The sequence below is a fragment of the Protopterus annectens genome, chromosome 9.part0, assembly GCF_019279795.1.
Source record: "Protopterus annectens isolate FY-2018-M chromosome 9.part0, PAN1.0, whole genome shotgun sequence".
In the NCBI taxonomy this organism is placed as follows: Eukaryota; Metazoa; Chordata; order Ceratodontiformes; family Protopteridae; genus Protopterus; species Protopterus annectens.
Window position 1 is genome coordinate 711,457,856 of NC_056743.1, and position 20,440 is coordinate 711,478,295.

The 20,440-nt window shown below is 40.9% G+C and overlaps 1 protein-coding gene across 1 annotated transcript in view; it reads right to left on the minus strand.

Annotated features, from left to right (window-relative positions):
• Positions 1 to 20,440, minus strand: part of LUZP2 (leucine zipper protein 2) — a 4,367,081-nt gene that overhangs the window by 202,500 nt on the left and 4,144,141 nt on the right. The window lies entirely within an intron of this gene.

The window sequence follows — 20,440 nt, forward strand, 5'->3', positions numbered from 1 at the left end:
CACCCCCATACACTACTACTGATTAGGTCAAAACTAAATCCTCATTAAAGAAAACACTACCTATCTATTTTCAACCCACATTCCAAGATCAAGTATTAAGAAAAGCATAACTTATACATAAAAAGATATGCATAAAAAGACTTTTAACTAAAATTACTTTCACCTAACAAATTCAATAAAGCCTTCATCAGGTCTGCAACAAGAACTAAAAATCAAGAAAAGCACAACTATTTAACCATAAACATAACTATTTAATCATAAATATAATTAAACTAAAACACTATAAATATAAAAATATATCTAATAATATCTAGTAAATATCCATCTATGCATGCATAAAAAACAAAGTTGTTAACAGCTCAGAAAAAATGTCAGTACTTTGAAAAAACTGCCATGACAATTTTCATGTTTACTGCCCCAAAAACATGTTTATACAATGAAAACTAGTAGAAAAAAAAACAAACAAAAAGTACATAAAACAGTGGATGAAGTAATATATGAAAATATGCAGGTGCGTGCATGAGTGTCCACCAGTATTGTAAATGGGGGAATTATACCAATGCTACTTGGAAATAGAGGCATGAAAAATTAGTGTTTGGAATTTACTATTTACATCTCTGGTGTGATGCAACACATCTAATCAAAGCAGAATTGAGGTTAAAGTAACTAATTATATATATATATATATATATATATATATATATATATACACACACACACACACACACATACATTTTACACATCATTTGCATTATTATGTAGTATATTTTTAGTACGTAAAAATATTCCTCAAAAAACCCTCCCTTAAACCTTTACAGATTGTGTGGCAGCTTATGTAAATTCAACACACTCTTAATAGAGCAATAGTGGTTAAGCCCTGGTTTTCTAAATGCATTTCATTTCAACCGCCAGCATAGTCCCCTTTAAGCTCATCCATCTCCACATAGTCCAGAATGATCAATTTTTAACCAGATTTGCCTGGAGTGTTCTAAGAAAAGTTTGGATAAGGCATTCCTCTGGCATTTACATCTGGTGTCAGAAGGATGACATGAAATCCTCTTTTTCAGTTTATACATAGTCTTACCCACATAAAATCAAGGTTGTCATTACACATGGCCTTATATACAACTTTTACAGTATTACAGTTACCACCTGATGAAGATTTCATCATCTTTTTTAAGATAGGGGCACTCAAGAGAGTCACACTCTTTCAAGTATTCATAGAAAGTACAGTTAGGTGGCCCATATGAGTCAAACATGCTACCTATGATCCTGGATCCCATTAGAGATTCTAAAACTAATGACCCTATGTGGCCTTTTGGTAGAATTATGGAACAAGGGCACTCTAACCTGAAAAAGAAAAGTGAGGACAGTTTCATTCTAACTTACACCTGGGATTTCAATACAATTAAAGCCATTATTAAGGAGAACTGGGACATCCTCACTGACAGTCAGCAGCTTGTAAGGGTTTTAGGAGATCACCCTACTTTTGTATATAAAAAGAGCAGAAGCATACATAGCTATGTGCAAAAGAAAAATAAGGAACCCCAGGATGACATGAGCACTAAAATCTGTGGGCCACCAAAATGCATCTCTTCTCCCTATTTGATTTTAACTTGCCTTTCTTACTGTAATTGCTTTTTTCTAACTACCTATACAAATATATGCATTCTCAAATATTTAATGTAAATACTAGTCACTACTGTAACTAAGTACATATCACTTTTTGTAAAACTCCTAATCTTTGATAAAAGTTGCTGTATTCATGTTTTTGTCTCATCTCCACATGGGTTGAGCTTCATACTAATCCATGTAGGTCAGGGATCTATTCTGGTAAACAAATTAAAAATAAAATAAATACATAAAATGAATGTAATTGTCATGACTGACAGCTGATATACTCAAACATCTATGATAAATTTTTTTTTAAGTCGCGTCTCCTTCAAATTGGTAAATATCTTCAAGAAATATCTGTGACATTCTGTTTATTCATTAGGTTCCTGAAGTATCCAAGTACATACTCTGAAGCTTTAGTGGAATATGAATTGCGCTATGATCTCGTATAATGTCCACTCTACTTTGGTCCTGTAACTGAAGACAGATTCATAGATAGATCAATTTATACCACCATTTGCAGTCCCTACACTGAAGCTGAGGAGAAAAAAAAAACTGTATATCCATGAGATACCAATTGCAGCTACAGAAATTATTTCCAGTTCTATGCTTCCTCCAAACTGACCACTCAGTTGCACTGATATTCCCATTTTTCTAACAAATTCTGCTTGGGCAGCTGCCTTCTTATTACCACCAAAGCTACTGAACAGTCTTCAAGTCCTTACTCTGTTCCTTACTGATTCTGCATTTTTATTTACCGGTTGATTTTTATCCTTGGGTAGAGAAGACAAATATGCCAAGAAAGTCACTTCTGAGAGCATCCCCAATCTGACCCTTCTGCTGCAGGTTGCTGGGCTGTGCAGGTTTGGAAGATAACTTTCCTATCCATGTCTGCACAGACATGCAGTGCAGATGGTCATTCTTTGACCTCACCTAGAGAGTAAGCCATAAAAGAAAGACTTGACTACTTCTGCCCATTTTTTTCTGGAAAATTCAGCAGTACCAGAAAACACAGATTTATCAATTTTCATAGCACATTAAGTAATTCTGTGTCACTTGTCTGGTCAGAATAAAACAGATGAACATCTGTGGGCTATGTTCAAGCAGCTTTATTATGTACAAAGATATCAGGATTGAGGCTTAATAACTAACTTAGATAAACTTGTAAACTAGCTAGCACACTCAAATGTGCTCACAATCTGGCTGCACTCTCAAAATGGCACTGAAGCTAGCATGTGCTTGCTATTTATATGCACATGCTGTCCTTGGAAACTCTTCTTAAAGGTACAACACACACTATTCTACATTCTCCTCCTTTGAAAAATGAGTTGTGCATTACTGATGACATTAACTGACATAATGGATGCAAATAATTATTTGACATGCATACAGGACTAAATACATACATACAATTATGTACAGGTTGCTGTGTATTTCACACTAGGTCTGGAAATATGACCAAATCATGTGGCATAGAAATTAGAACTAGGTCTAGCAACTAGGACTATCTCTGTTGAATGTTCTACTTTGAGAAGATCAGGAACATCATCAGGAATGGAAGTAGGAGTTGAGACATGTTCTGCAACAGGAGCATTATCTGGATTTCTCTGAGATCTAGAGGCTGTATCACAGGAACAATGCTGTGATATTGATTCTGATACAGGAAGATGATGTCTGTGGTTTCTCCTGTACACCACACACTCAGATTCCATGAAGTAGGATCTCGGCTTGGGACATATACCTGTTACTTGACCAAACTGGTCAAAACCTTTCGCCGTTTGTATCCTCACTGTCTCTCCTGCTTTCAATGGACAAAGAAATCTGCTCAATTTATCATAGCTGGACTTCTGGAAATAACACTTTCTGAATAGTTGGGCTTTGATTGTTCTGTTGTTCTTTGCTTTAGGCATCAACAAACTGGAACTGATAGGCAAGTTTGTTCTGGTTTGCCTAGATAGAAGTCTCTGAGCAGGCGAGCCAAGTATATCATCATGGGATATGTTTCTAAGATTGAGTAAATTCAAAAAGACATCCATCGGTATTATTATGGTTTGATTTCTGTAGTAACTGCTTTGCAATCTGTACTGCACTTTCAGGTAGTTCATTTGACTGTGGGTATTCTGGACTACTGTCAACATGTACAAAGTCCCATTCCTTTGCAAATTTCTGAAACAACTGGCTTGTAAATTGGGTACCATTGTCAGAAATAACTTTGTGTGGACTACCATGGACTGAGAAATGATGTTTCAACTTGGTGGTAGCAGTGGACATTAGGTTAGGTAGTAAATCGATCTCAAACCAGTTTGAATAAGAGTCGACCAACACTAACTCGAATACATCAGTGGCTACTGTTGACCAAGGTAGTTCAGGAACTTGACTTACAGTAGCTGAAATGGTTCTTTTTGCAAATGTGGTTTAGTACTGTTGCATACTGAACAAGAAGAAAGTACTTCATCAACATTTTTTGCTAGAGAAGGCCAAAATACTAGTCCTCTCGACCTTCTTTTGATAGATTTGGAACCTGGGTGACCAAGATGGAAAATCTGGATATATTCATTTTGTAATGAAGCAGGAACAACAATTTTAAGACTTTTGCAAATAATGCCATCTTCCATCAACATCTCATCTCTGCAAGGAAAATAAGTGTGCACTTCAGGCAGTACACTAGATTGCTTTGACGGCCATCCAACATTAATGAAGTGATTGAGTTTTTGCAAAACTGGATCAGTCTTTGTATGATCTCTCCGCTCATCAAGTCTTGTATTAGAAAAATGATGCACTTCCATGACATCAAAGTCAAAGTTTTCTGCATTAAGCCACTCCGTTGTATTTCTGGGCAAAATGGATAAGATATCAGCTAGAAGAAGAAGTGTGCCTTTTGTACAGGCTATTTTGAAGTTGTACTTTTGCAATCTGAGCATCATTCTTAGTAATCTCACTGGAGCTGAATGCATAGGCTTTTTTTTAAATAGTGACTAGAGGCTGGTGATCAGATTTAATCAGAATAGCTCGACCATACATATAATCATGAAACTTTGAGCATGCAAATACTATTGCCAAAAATTCTTTCTTAATTTGAGCATATTGTATTTCAGTTTGGTGAAGAGTTCTAGATGCATAGGCCACTGGTCTGCCCTCTTGAAGAATAACTGTACAAAGACCAAATTTTGAAACATCACAGGAAAGAGTTACTGGTTTATTGACATCATAGTATCTTAATGTAGGTGGGATGGCAATTTCTGCTTAAGTCTTCAAATGAACTCTGGTGCTGTTCCAACCAGAACCGTGTAATATTTTTGCACATCAGCTCTCTCAAAGGTGCTGTCAACTCAGTGAAGTCTGGAATAAACTTGCCTAAATAGTTGACCATACCAAGAAAACGTTGTAGAGCTTGAACATTATCCAGTGCTGGCAACTCTAAAATGGCTGCTTGCTTGGATGGGTCTGGTTGCAAGACAGTGCTAGTACATAAATGACTTACATATGTAAATTATGGAAGTCTGAATTTGCACATCAGAGGACTGAGCTTCAAGTTCACTTCACATGCTCTGTCTAGAACTTTCCTAAGGTTTCTGTCATGCTCTGCTTCATCATTGCCTCCAACCAATAAATCATCTGCTATTATGGTGCAAGGATAGCCTCAAAAAATTTGCTGAAAGACTTCCATTGCAGAATTTATTCCAAATGCCATCCTGAGGAATCTACGTCTTTCAAATAGGGTACTGAAAGCAGTCAGTAGTAAAGATTTGCGATCAAGCATCACTTGCCAAAATGAACTTTTTGCATCAATGACAGAAAAAACAGTGGCATTCGGTATTAGGGCTGTGACTTCCTCGACTGTACGCATAGGACGATGTGGTCTCTTTAATGCTTTGTTCAAATCCCTTAGGTCAATGCATATTCTGATTTTGTTTGAGCTTTTTTTGTAATACCATGGACACTACTCATTCAGTTGGTTCTGTAACTGAACAAATTACACCTTACTGCACCATTTTATCCAACTGAGCTTTGACCTTATTCTGCATAGCTATCAGAACTTTTGGACTGATCTCGAAGTCTAACTTCATAGAATACACAATTGTAAGTTTGCCTAACTTGTCACTAAACATCAGCATACTCTGAGAAAATAGCATCAGTAAAACTGGAAATGAGATGTGCTTATATGATGAACTTCTTTGGTAAAGGAAAGCAGATTCATTCTTAAAACTGTCTCTGAGACCCAATAATGACTGTACATGTCTTTGGACTGCATAGAATAGTAAGCTGCAATAGCTCCTAGCCAAATAACATGACACCACTACTGAGATTTTGGTTTAAATTTCTTCACCTCCATAAGCAACAAGTTTTGCACAACTGACCATACTGAGTTGCTCACCAGCTCTCACCTTAGCAGATGTGTCTGGTGACATAACATTACACTTTGAACCAGTGTCTGCTTTGAGCTCGGTGGATTTACCATTGATCTGGACAGTACAAAACACTTCATTCTTTGCCAAAAAATTTACTGCATCACCCTTCTCATCAATTACTGATCCACCATCTACGTAGAAGGTAGGGGTTGCAGCTTTCTATATGATCAACTTGATTTTTCAAGTGACCCTTCTTCATAATTGTGTGAGGTTTACTTGATTTGCAAAACTTTTGAAAATGGTTTCATTTTTACACTTGTGGCATTGCTGACCAAATGCTAAGCACTTTTCTGTTTTGGATTCATGACTGGCACCACAATTGTGATAGTTAACAATAAAGCTTGATTTGGGTTTTGCTGACTCACCCTTGTACTGCACTGAGCATGTCCCTCTCACTGAACTAGTCTTAGAACCTGGTGGAAATCTACGGGTTTTACCTGCCACACTCGCAGGGATTATAGCTGTCATGTACTTAGGCCTGCTACTGCTAGCCACGTGTTGCATGCTGTCTACATTCGCTCTGGAGCCTGTTGAAACTATGCTCAAACACATCAGGATTGAGACTTAATAACTTTAACTTAGATAAGGTTGTAAACAAACTAGCTAGCACACACATACATGCTCACACTCTGGCTGCCCTCTCAAAATGGCACTGAAGCTAGCACGTGCTTGCTTATTTATATGCACGTGATGTCTGTGGAAATGCTTCTTAAAGGTACAACACATGTGCTGTTCTACATGCTGCATGGCTGTTAATGAGCTGAGAAAAACATAAACTTATACAATATAAACCATATACTGCCCCAGCTTCATCTGGCACATTTTGTCATGCTATTGATGGATCACTTCTTCAGCAATTTGTAGATCAAATTCTTACTTTGACATGATTTGAGCAGAATTTATCCTTTTCATCTTTTCTAGGTCACACTTAGATATATTTCCTATTCAGGAAAGAACATGTTTGAGAAGCTTAATCTGATGAGGCCCTTCAATTAAATCTGGTGGTCTGATTAAATAATGGTTATTTCTTTGGCTGATTCCCCAAATGCTCTGCTGTCAACATTTTTTCTGACATCCCACCTTTTAACAGATCTCTAGGAATGTTATCTGGCACCCTGGTTAGTAATTGTTTTAGCACCCTCATAAAACGATTGAACTGGAGTGCAGTCTTTTCTAGCCAAATCCCAACATATACCCCTTACACTGTCTTTCATTTCAACTGTCTCAATATATGTGCTTCTGGCTCCATATATAATTCTGAGAAACCTTTCCAGTCTGTTCTCCTCAACCTGCAAGCCATCAGTCTAGCAAACAGCTACATACATTTTAGATCGTATGTATACTTTACATAAACTATAGCCAAGGTGTATAACAGTTCCTTCCTACAATTACTTACACTGATTGTCATTTAAGCAGCCATTTAAGCATTTTGATCACGGTTGCTTAAATGAATACTATTGTTCCTTTCAAAAGATGATCACTGCCTTGTACAAAGCAATGTTCTCACCAGCTAAAAACCTGCAGCTGGACAACCTCCTCCTTCACTGTCTCTACTCATAATATAGCTTTGCCATATCAGGAAGGATGGAGAGTCACAATTTATTCTTTCATTTACCACGGAGCATCTAAACATTTTAAGAAGTGTACCTGACCACTTCAAAGCTATTCATTCATATCGTTGTCCTACAGTGCTGATCACTAGCAGCCCCCCATCCCAGCAGTTTCTAGTCAATTCTGCAGTTTCTCCCCAGGTCTCACTCCTTGGGCACATTCCCACCTCATTATTCACTAATAATCTTCTAGTTACATTTCTGAGGCTGATTATCCTTTTGGTCAATTACTCACTTTTTCTATAAGGCAACAACTCTCCTTAGCTTTCTAGACCTCTCTGTGCCTAAAGATTTGCTTCCTGGTTATTAATCATATGCTCTTTTGAAGTAATAAAAAGGTTGCTTAGTCTCTATCCTGAGTATTTCAAACTCCATTGAAAATATCACTGCCATAGTCAGAATCTTTCATTTCACCATAATTTTTGACCTCAAAACCTTTTTCCATATACACACCAAGCTTATAACCAACATAGCTATTGCCAAACAGAAAAGATGATTTCTCAACAAGACTATCACAGCAGATAAATCCTAGCTTTTCCCTACTCATCCTCTGTGAATCTTGCAATACATTCCTTCTCGAAGAAAAAAACAACTCAAAGAAATCTAAACGTTCATTAACGTAGCTGAGCCAAAAGCTCACCACTGTACTCAATTGTTTTCTATCAAAGTCTAATTGCTACTCAACATAACACTTGGCTTCACAAACTAATCAATTTGAAATTCTAGTACTTGGCAACATATCTCCATTTCAATAACTCCAACCCCCTTATATTCCAATTTTCACACACAGTCATTCTACTAAGAACTGCATTCACTCCAATATGCTAAGAAACATCTAACATTAAAATGGGCAAAGAAATTTGGAACTTAGTTATGGTATAAATTAGAATCACTCCATGCTTTGTTTATTTAGACAAAACCTCATTTACCAACTACAAGAAAATTTTAAAAGCCAGTGCTTCTAAGACTCTGGATATCCTCTCAAAACATTTCATAATTTCAAAAGAAACACCTTTTCCTCATCCTACTAACATAACTACATACAAATGTCTAAATGTTTCTCTTCAGTTCCACCTATTTCTCCACACTGCTATGCCAAATTCTAAAAGACTGGGTCTTATCACTGCCTAAGCCTAAGAGGAAATTATAAATTGGCAAAGAGCACTATTAAAATATGTCCCTTTCTGTGAGAACTCCTCCTTTGTTGATTAAGAAAAAAGAAAGAAAAAAACTTCTACAGTTGTAGCAGAAAAGGAAATGTTTGGTAACCTAAACTTAACTGCTAGCTTGTTAGTAAATCCTGCAATACCGGGGGGGGGGGGGGTATTTTATAGTTATTGAGCATTATGGATGTGGCTGTGTGTGTTAGGTTCTTCAAATCAACATGTTCTCTTTTTTTGTACAGTTGTTGTTATGCACTCACATCTGTTGGTCTGAACATTATATTTATTGCTGGACTGTTGTTTCTACAGATCTCTATCATAAGTCATGTTCACCAGGCAGGAACAGTACTACACATTACATTTATTGCTGGACTGTTGTTTCTACAGATATCTACTGTAAGTCATGTTCTTCAGGCAGGAACTGTACTACTACACTAACCTTATAGCTGGTTTCATGGGATTTCACTCCATAACATAAGCAGGATGTTTGCAAGTAACCAACCTGAGGCATACAATATTTCTTACTTTTAGCAATTTGCTAAACATTCATTGCAAAGATTGCTCAGATATGACAGTAGATTGAATGTTCACACAAACATCATATGCAGTTTGCCAACTCCTTAGACTGTTGCATCTTTATAGCGACAACTCACCACTAAGTGCTGGTGCACAAATCCAGTAATTAGGACTCTTGTGCAAGCTGCTAACTTCAGAAAAGCTATGTTTCCTCTCATATTACTCTGAAAATTATCATGTGATTCATCTATGCATGCTCTCTCTAACTCAAATTTTTTACCAATGTGTAAAAAAACTGTTTGGCATAGTGGAGGTGAGGAGCAATCCATGCTCAGCCTTTACGTTGATTAGTTCATTCAGTTTGGAATTTGTCCCTTTAGATAGACAAATATAATCACATCTATATAAGTCTATCTATCTATCTATCTATATATATATATATATATATATATATATATATTTTTTTTTTTAGCCCAGTAAACCTTCAAGCCAAACTGCCAGCCAGTGGCAGATTCAAGATCTAAAGGTACAGGAAATTAACCTTTTAAGAAAGATCTCACTCTCTCTCTATGTATATATTTGTGTGTGTGTGTGTGTGTGTGTGTGTGTGTGTGTGTGTGTGTGTGTGTGTGTGTGTGTGTGTGTACACACACACACACACACACACACACACACACATATATATATATATATATATATATATATATATATATATATTGATATATAGATATACACACACACACTTATGTATAGCTATATCTATGTATACATAAACCAAATGGTAAAAAGGTCACACAGACAAACCAATCAGTATGAAAAATCCAGCGAAGCTAGGGTTTTCACTGCATGATACCTTAAACCTCCTGCAATGGAGGCTCATAGAAGATACGCAAATGACCCTGTAATGACATTAAGTATTGCAACAATATATGTATATATATATATATATAAATAAATAAACATAGAGTGGCCACGGTTGTGCAACAGTTAGTGATGCACCTCACAGCAAGAGGTTCCCCGGTTCGATTCCTGGCTGGTTTGCCTCCTGTGTTGAGTCTGTATATCCTCCCTGCAGTCACATGGGTTTCCTTCCACATTCCAAGGACATGCAATAGGTGGATTGAACACTGTGAAATGGCTGTAGTTAAGTGTATGTGTTGTGCATGTGAGTGTGCAAAGGAACTACCATGGCAGGGCTAGCCACCCTGCTGTGTAAAACATTGGCTCGAGATGATTGTCACTGCTGAAGTGACACCCTGACTCCATGTGCAAAATGTGAAATGGGGTTGAGGATGGATGGATGTAGATCTATACAGGTGTAGATATTGTAGATCAGAGTGTAAATGCTGCAGCTTTAAGAAGCATGACAAAGGCTGAGTGTGCCCATATAAATACGGGGCATGTGCTATTCCTAGTGTCATTTTGAGTGTGCAGCCATGTACGACTGCAGTAGTTAGTTTGTATACAAGTTACTTAGGTTAAAGTCAGTAAACTTCTATCGTGATGTGTTTGTATATAATCAAGCTGCTTGAACAGAACCCACGAAGACTCTTCTATTTTGTCCAGAGTAGGAGTGTGACATGGTGTCAGAACAGGGATTCCAAAGAATGATATTTGGAGCCATGAGGTACAGAGATACAGTGAAGGTAAACTAAGAGAAATGAGCACAAAACACCAGCCAGAAAAGGATGAAAGGGAATGAGAATTTGCACGAACTGTTTATTTCATAAAAACGATAGACGGGAGCATTACAAGGACACAAACTGCATTATTAAACAAGCGGGAGGCACAAAAGGTTTATTAACTAAGAAGAAGTGCTTGAAATTGAGGTATTTGACAAAATGATTATCAAAAAAGCAAAAGAAATATGTTTAAAGCAAAACAAGCATCTTTAAAGCAGAGTTTAAGGCAAAATGGGCATGTTTAGAGTAAAACAAGCAGAGGAAAAGTACAATGGGCATGAAAAAAGATTAAACGAGCAAAACAAATATAATAAGGGCAAAAAAAGGGCACTTTAAGCATAAAAATAGCAAGGCAACTGCATGTCTTTTGTCAAAGTGCTGTGTTTTTGCATAACTACAACTGCGTATTTTATCAAGGGCATAACTAGAGTTACTCAAGTATCTCAAAGTGTGTAAAAGTGGTTACAGTGTAGGGTTACCACCTGTCCCACTTTGCGAGGGACAGTCCCTCTTTGGACAGTTGTGTCCTGACAAAAAATATTAAAAATGGCAAATGTCCTGAGATTGTATGACAAAATTATGTCCTATATTTTATGTAATAGTTGCATAAAATGAGAAGTTATGTACCTACCATAACGTTCCATGTTAGTTGTCTTCTCTCGCCTTCTTTCTTGCTTGATGGGTTCAGAGCCGATCCTCGGCTCCGACTCGGCACTTTGCTAAGCTCGAGAGTCACTTTTACCAGCTCAAGGCAGCCCCATATCCCATGACGCAAGGCGGTAAGTACCCAGATCTCGTTTGTTGTCTATAGGCAATAACACCTAGCATAAAAAACTTCCCAAAAGGAAGAAAGAAAGGCAGAAAAAAAGCCTGAGGGATGGGTGAGGAAGACCAGAACTGTATGGTTTTAAGAAGCATTCTTCCATGTAGGGAGAAAAAGGTCTGTCCAGGCCAGGGGGAAGGAGGGAGGGTCGCAAGAAAGAAGGCGAGAGAAGACAACTAACATGGAACGTTATGGTAGGTACATAACTTCTCAATGTTAAGTTGTCAATCTCGCCTTCATTCTTGCTTGATGGGACTGCGTCCCTAGCACCTCTATCCTGGGTGGCTCAATGGAACAGACTCTTGAGAACTGTAGAGCCAAAACTGGCTCTATCCCTGGAGGCCAAATCCAATTTGTAATGAGAAACAAAGGTATGAGGAGTGGCCCAAGTGGCTGCTGCACAAATAGTGTCTAATGGAAGTCTAGCCTGAAAGGCTGTGGAAGTGGCTAAGCTTCTGGTTGAATGCGCTTTAGGTTTTGAGCACAGCTGTTTTCCCTGAGCTGATAGATTTCATAGATGACAGAAGAAAGCCATCTAGATAAGGTCACTTTTGAGACAGGAAGGCCTTTTTTGTTATCAGCATAAGAAATAAAGAGCTGATCGGATTTCCTGAATTGTTTTGTTCTGTCCAAATAATATCTGAGTTGGCGGTGAACATCAAGATAATGTAATTTTTGTTCTGATCTGTTTGAGTAATTTGGGAAAAATACAGGAAGGTCAACAGACTGATTCAAATTACTCTTTGAGGCGACCTTAGGCAAAAAGGTCGGATTAGTTCTCAAGGATACCCTGTCTTTGTGGAAGACCAAATAAGGGGGACGAACAGAGAGAGCATGAAGTTTAGACACTCTCCTAGCCGAGGTAATAGCAACCAGGAAGAGTGTTTTCCATGAAAGAAATTTCAGGGAACATGAAACAGCTGGCTCGAAGGGAGGAAGAATCAAGGATGTCAGCACTAAATTTAGGTCCCATTGAGGAGGAGGACTCCTGACTGGAGGTTTCAGGAGAAAGATTCCTTTTAAGAAGGCTCTACAAAGCCTGTGGGACATAATGTTGTGATCTGCGAACCCGACATGAAAGTTCGAGATAGCAGCCAACTGAACTTTGACCGTGGAAGAAGAATAGCCCGCGTGAAAGTTTTCCGCTAAGAAATCCAAAACTGCTTGAACTGGAGCAGTAAAAGGATCAATATTTTTAGCTTTTGCCCAACAAGAAAAGCGTTTCCATTTGCTGGTATAAATCCTTCTAGTAGAGGATTTTAGGGAAGCCACTATGATATCCCTAACAGGATTAGAGATCATAGGAAGCCTGGCTAAGGAAGGAAGTGGAGCAACCATGCTGTGAGGTTGAGAGAAGGGATAGACCGGTGCAGCTGACCCAATTGGTGAATCAGAAGGTCTGGTACTGGGTCCAGATGCCACGGCTGCACCAAAAGGTGATGATGGAGGAACGGAAACCAAATTTGTCGAGGCCAATAGGGAGCAATGAGAATCATTTTGGCTCTCAAAACGGTGGCTTTCTGGAGAACTTGAGGAATCAATGGAAAGGGAGGAAAGGCATAAAGAAGTCCCTGGGGCCAATCCTGGGTTAGAGCGTCTCTGGGGGGATGGCCTGCAGTGGGAAGAGAGAAAAGAAGTCTGGGCATTTACTGTTTTGGGGAGTAGCAAAAAGATCGCAACATGGGCGGCCCCATTCTAGAAAAATCTCCTCCACTATAGATTGTTTGAGAGACCACTCGTGAGGCATGAGAATAGCTCTGCTCAATCTGTCCGCTAGAATGTTGGTTTTCCCAGGGATATGCATTGCTACCAGAAACCAATGAGAGGAGATCGCCCATTGCCAAAGTCTAAGAGCTTCTCGACACAAGGGGAAGGATTTGGTTCTGCACTGTTTGTTGATATACCATACTACAGACATGTTGTCTGTGTGAACTGCAATTGTTCCCAAGGGAAGAAAGCCGTTGAGGGCTTGCAACGTTAAAAGCACTGCTCTCATCTCTAGGACATTTATGTGCAGGTGGTATTCGAACGGTTGCCACGTCCCATGAACCATCCTGCCCTGATAATGACCCCTCCACCCAATCAGGGAGGCGTCCGTAGTGACAGTGGCTACCGGGGCCGGGGATACAAAGGGTCTGCCTTGGTGAATCTGGGGAGAAGTAATCCACCATGAAAGATGATTCTTGCAAATTTGTGTCACCAGGATTTGGTGACGCATTGGAAGTTGTTGGTACGACCACTGAGTGAACAACATCCACTGAAGCAGACGCATGTAGAAGCGGGCCAGGGGAAGAAGGGTAATGGCCGCAGCCATGAGGCCCAACACCTTCAGAACCATTCTGGCTTGCACCTTTCTGCTGGCAAGGATGATCCTCACGTGACTTTGTATATCTGAGATTCTTTGGTCTGTGAGGGTTGCTGACATCTGAACAGTGTTTAAGTTTGTGCCTATGAAGGTAATAGACTGGCAGGGCAATAAGGAGGATTTTTCGTAGTTGATCGAAATTCCCAATTGAGTGCAGAGATTTAGTGTGTAATCCCTGGCTTGAAGAAGTTGATGCCTGGTGGTGGCTGAAAGGAGCCAGTCGTCGAGATACGGAAACACCTGGAATCCTTGACGTCTCAGGTGAGCCGTGACCACTGCCATACATTTGGTGAACACTCTGGGGGCTGTAGTGAGACCAAAGGGCAGGGCTCTGAAATGAAAATGACTGGACCCCAGCCGAAAACAGAGAAACCTTCTGGAGCGTCTGTGAATTTTTATGTGATAGTACGCGTCCTGAAGATCTATTGAGCACATCCAGTTGTCCTTTTCTAGGAAGGGCAAAATTGACTGAAGTGTGACCATTCGAAATCTTGTCTTTCTCACAGACTTGTTGAGTCTGCTGAGATCCAATATTGGTCTCCAGTCTCCCGTCTTTTTGGGGACCAAAAAGAATCTTGAGTAGATTCCGGGCTCTGAATGGTCTGTTGTAACTGGCTGAATGGCTCTTTTTTGTAGAAGCTTTAATACTTCTAACTCTGCAACTTCCCTTAGACCGGGTGGTACATCTGGAAGGGAATTTGTGTGAGAGAAGGGACTTTCCTCGAAAGGAATTTTGTAACCCTCAGATATAATCGACTGTACCCATCTGTCTTGAGTGAGGGAATGCCAGGCTTCTGGGTACAGCGATAGTCTTCCCCCGACTGCCTCCAAGGATGGTCAGTCGGGCAACATCTCAGGGATGCTGGAAGGGCTTGTCAGAGAGAGGCTCTCTGCTTCCCTGGTTCTGTGGACCCCCTCTGCCTCTAGAGCGGCGTCTGTTATTATTACCCCCTCTGCCTCTAGGGGTAAACTGACCACGTGTATCCAGCGTGACTCCTTGGGATTTGCGGAACCACATCTTTCCACCCTTCTGTCCTTTGGGGTAAGGTCTAGAAGGGGTGGAAAAATGGACCCCTACGGCAGAAAGAGTCTTGCCATCCTGTTCACACCTGGTCAATGTATCCTTCACTTGAGGGCCAAACAAAGCTGACCCATCAAAGGGAGAGTTTGTGAAGGACGCCTTAAAGGGATCTGCAAAATTACAGAGCCGCATCCAGGATTGACGTCTAAGAGCCACCCCTGTACCTGCGGCTCTACTCGCTCCATCTGCTGCATATGATATCAGTCGCATGGAGGAGTTAGCTATAGAATTAAGGATTCCTAGCTGAGAAGCAATTTTCTCTTGAGCCCCTGCAGCAGTAGGATCCTGTACTACTTCACCTAGTTCCTTAAGGATGTCCCTTTGGAGTCTGGTGAAGTGACATAAGTAGTTCAGCGAGCGCATAGCAAAGGTCGCTGAAGAGAACATCCGCTTACCATACCTATCCATGGTCCTAGAATCCTTATTAGGAGGATGGACTGGTACAGAAGGATCTGCAAGTTCCTTCTTAGTGGCAGCCGCCACCACCATGGCATCAACAGGGTCACCTTTCATAAGGAATTGCTTTTCCAAAGGGGCAGTAATAAATTTAGATGGCCTCCTAGGAACTGGCTCTATAGAGTCAGGAGCAGCCCAAGCCTTTCGAGCAATAACTTCCATAAGGGGGTCGAAAGGCGGAGACACCCAGGAGGTGGAGGGCCGAGATCCAAACGCCTCTAGGTATACCGACTCATCCTCAGAGGGATTTGTGGAGGGCCAGTTTCCCCTCTGTTTTAGGAGTTCTAGGATGTCTGAAAAGGAGACATCCTCAGAGGGGGATCTTGGGGATCCCTCCGACTCATCTAAGTCGGTATCTGAAGTGATAGACTCAGGGGAGTCTAGGTGTTTCCTCTTACAAGTCCTCTTGCGCGGAGGATCTCCTGACTGATCAGGAGAATCCTCAGAAGAGGGGGTTATTCCCAGTGGGGAAACCTGAGGCGGTGGATCTCTGGGTCCAGGAGCAAGAGAGATGGAAGAGATATCGACAGGCACTGTAGAGGGAGGAGCTAAGGGAATGGACTGCTGGCTGAGCCCAGTGGCCAGCACACTCTTCATCACCTCGAAGGCCCCCTCCCAGGGAGGTCCGAGAGAACCCGTTCTGAAGAAACCGGGACTCCAGGGCCCACCAAAAGGGAAGGCTCCGAGGCAGATGTCGGAGCCGAGCTCACCAAGGCCGAGGCTCCAAGGGGAAGAGCGGGGTCGGACAAGGGTCCGATGCCACTCACCCCCTCGGAGGAGACCAGGGAAGCCCGACCACCGAATCCCTCCAAGGAAGGTCTCGAAGAGGAGATAAGAGTAGATGCCGAGGGTGCAGAAGGGGGGGGGGTATCCGCCCCTCAGCCAAAGCAGTAACTATCCCCGAAGACTCCAGCTCCAAACTCTGAGGTAGAGTCGAAGGAGGAACTTGAAGAGGGTGTGGACTAATAGTCGTCTGTTGAGACGGACTATGCAGCATCTGGGCCAGTGCCTGTGATTTCAATAATCTACTTACCACCCTCTCTAAATCATGGTCTGAAAGCCTGGACGACCTAGATGATCGGCTCCGATGGCTCCGCTCCGAGAGGAGAGGTGAGGCCGGAGCCGAGAGTATCGGTTCCAAGGAAGGGGACCTGGACCTCTTCCTCGAAGGAACCATCGGAGCCAAAGAAACCACAGAACCAGATGGAGCCGAGGACTTTTCGGCTCCGAATGAAAGTCTCAATGCATCGGCTCCAGCCAGAGCCGATACAGACATAACAGTAATGGTGTCAGAGCCGGTCGGCGCTGACACCGAAGCCTGAGCCACATGGTGGTCGGAGCCAGTCGGAGCCGACACCGATGTGACCATAACAGTATCGGCACCGATAGCCATCGGTGCCGAAGATTTTTGCAAGACAGGATCGGCTCCAGTCGGAGCCGAGGCCACCGGCTTAGATACAGAAGCCTGGGCCTTAGAAGACTTAGAAGTCTTGCTCGGAGCCGATTTGGCCGGAGAGCCCTCCGGTTTAAGGAGACCCCTTAAAATCAACTTATTTCTCCTCTCCTGCAGGACTCTCTGGCTAAAGGAATGACAAATTGCACAGGAGTCCTGCAGGTGGAGAGGTTCCAGGCAATATAAACAAGAAGTGTGACCGTCTGTCAAAGACATCTTCTGACAGCACGAGTCACACTTCTTAAAGCCTGAGACCCTTTCTTTGGACATAGTTGTACACAAACAGTACACAACAACACAGTCCCAAACAGACAACTAAAGTTATCTAATATATAGTAACTAACCTCTCACACACACACACCCTGACAGGGGGGGAGATGGGAGGGAATGAAGGCCTGACTAAAAGAAGGAAATATAATTTTAGTCAGAAAAGGGCTTACAAATAAGTAAAAAAGAAGGTATTCTAAAGAAAAGTGAAAAATGTTAAATTTTAGGGGCAAAAAGTAGTTAAAAACTAACACTTACCAGGAGCTGGCAAAAGGAGGACCTCATCAGCGAAGCGGCAAACGAGATCTGGGTACTTACCGCCTTGCATCATGGGATATGGGGCTGCCTCGAGCTGGTAAAAGTGACTCTCGAGCTTAGCAAGTGAGTCGGAGCCGAGGATCGGCTCCGAACCCATCAAGCAAGAATGAAGGCGAGATTGACAACTTAACATCAGTTATTCTGTATCTAAAATACCTAAATGTTATAAGAAACAGAATAAGCAACTGAAATGCTACAAGAATAAACTATTGTTTAGGCAAAAAAGTTAAGTTCTATCCTTTGTATTGACCGTGAGTATGTGTCTGCCTGTAAAATCTGATGTTTGTCCCGAAAATGTCCCACTTTGGCTATTTGAAAAGGTGGCAACCCTATTACAGTGTGCGCTTATTACTGTGCATGTATTCCAAATAGTTTATATGTGTGCAAAGTGCAACTATTTCGTGAAGTGCTGGCAAAGTATAACCATTTCAAAAAGTTTCTTTTCCTAGGTGTGTCTGTTTGTAAAGTGCCGCCATTACAGAGCATTTCTTGCACAGTGCAAAGAATTGCATAGCAAGGTACCACCATTTTGGGGCAATTTCAGTGTGCTGTGTACAGTTTATTCGCAAAGTGCAATTAGTTTGAAATGTTATTGACTCTGAGGTCCAGTTGCCCTGTTCATTCACATCCTGCAGTTATTTGAAATGTTTTTTAAAATTATGATAAATTACTTTTGCAGTACGGTAATTTCAAGAGTATTACAATGCCCGAGAGTCTTATTTTGCTAAGTTCATTTATACAGTGGCTTATTGTACTATTGGGCAAAGTTACAAATACTGGCATAAATTTCTGGCAAACGTGTATGTGCGTGTGTTTGTGCTTATTTGCAAAACCCTTCACTGGTATGTGTTAATATGGCAGATAGATTTTGAAAGTCCTTACCACTTGTATTTGATCAGAATATTGCAGAGAATTGGAGAATATTTGAGTAAGAGTACAGTATTTTTATGCAAGCAGCTTATTCAGACAAAGATGTATGAACCAGGGCATTCATTTTGCTAAACCTAGCTGGGTCAGAGGCCAAAGAAAGAGAACATTAATTTGTTTATGCACCAGCAGTGTATGAGGGAGAAGGTGAAACTCATCATATTGTTGTACAGGGTGAATCAAGTGAAGACCCTGAGTGCTTGAAGGGTTAGTTCAGAGAACTGTGTAATCCCCCAGACACATATTACATTAGAGAGGCATTTGTTTTACACAAGAGATCAGAAATCAGGGGAATCTGTTGCAGCTTATATAATTGACCTGTCAAGCTGAGCGCCTCTTTGGCCCTCTTCAAAAGAAACTTTGACGATTGGATGGGAGATAGGAAATTCACCCCGGATATCACATCAGTCACCCTGCTAGACAGGGGACCAGGGAAGTAAATATTCTGGGAAGAAATAGCCAGGGAACTGTTATGGTTACGCTTGTATAGGCCATAGGGCCAATAGCCTAGTACCATCCTATGAAACAAAGCCAAAATGTGTTGGTTTGGTGACTTAAAAGATGAGTCAAAGGACAGACTCGTGTGGTATTAATAGTGCTGCTGTGAGAAAGATTTTTCTTCATGACAGTGATTTAACATTGAGTAAAACCATCGAGATTTGCCAAATCCATGAGGTGACAGATAAGCAAACAAGTATGCTTGTGAGTGACAACAGCATGGTTTCAACAGGCTCCAGAGCAAATGTAGATAGCATATAACACATGGCAAACAGAAGCAGGCTTAAGCACATGGCAGCCACAGCCCATGCGATTTCACCAGGGAAACCACGTACTTTTCCAGCAAGTTCTAAGTCTAGTCCAGTTAAAGGAGTATACCCCTCAGTGCAGTACAAGCATGAATCATCAAAACTTAAGTCCAGCTTTGTTGTTAACTGTTGCAATTGTGGTGTCAATCATGAGTACAGAAGAGAGAAATGTTTAGCATTTGGTCAGCAATGTCACAAGTGTAAAAAAAGGGGACCATTTTCAAAAGTCTTGCAAGTCAAGTAAACCCGGTAGAGTTGTGAAAGGTCACACAAAAAAGCAAGCTGATCAAGTAGACTGCAAGTCCATTTTTTATGTAGATGGTGTATCAGTAATTGGCGAGAGAGTTGATGCAGTGAATTTACTTGCAAAGAGCAAGTGTTTTGTACAGTTTGGATCAATGGTAAATCCACAGAGCTTAAAGCTGACACTGGTTCAAAGTGTAATGTTATATCAGCGGACACATTTGCTAAAGGGAAAACTAATGAGCAACTCAATGTGGCAACTAGTGTGAAACTTTTGCTTATGGAGGTGAAGAAATTCAAACTGAAGGCCCAATGATGTGTTCATGTTATTTGGCCAAGAACTGTCACAGCTTGTTATTCTATGTAGTTTGAAGACCAGTAAAGTCTTTATTTGGTCTCAAAGACGGTTTGAGAATGAATCTGATTTCTTTTACCAAAGAAGTTCATCACATAAGTGCATATCCTAGTTCCAATTGTTCTGAAGCCATTTTCTCAGAATATGCTGATGTTTTCGATGAAAAGTTGGGCAAACTTCGAGTTGTGTATTCCATGAAGTTAGACCCAGAGGTCACTCTAGAAGTCAGACTAGCGAGTAGATTTCCAATAGCTATGCAGGATAAAGTTAAGCTTCAGTTGGATAAAATGGTACAACAAAGTGTTATTTATCCAGTTACACAGCCAACTGAATGGGTGTCATCTATGGTAGC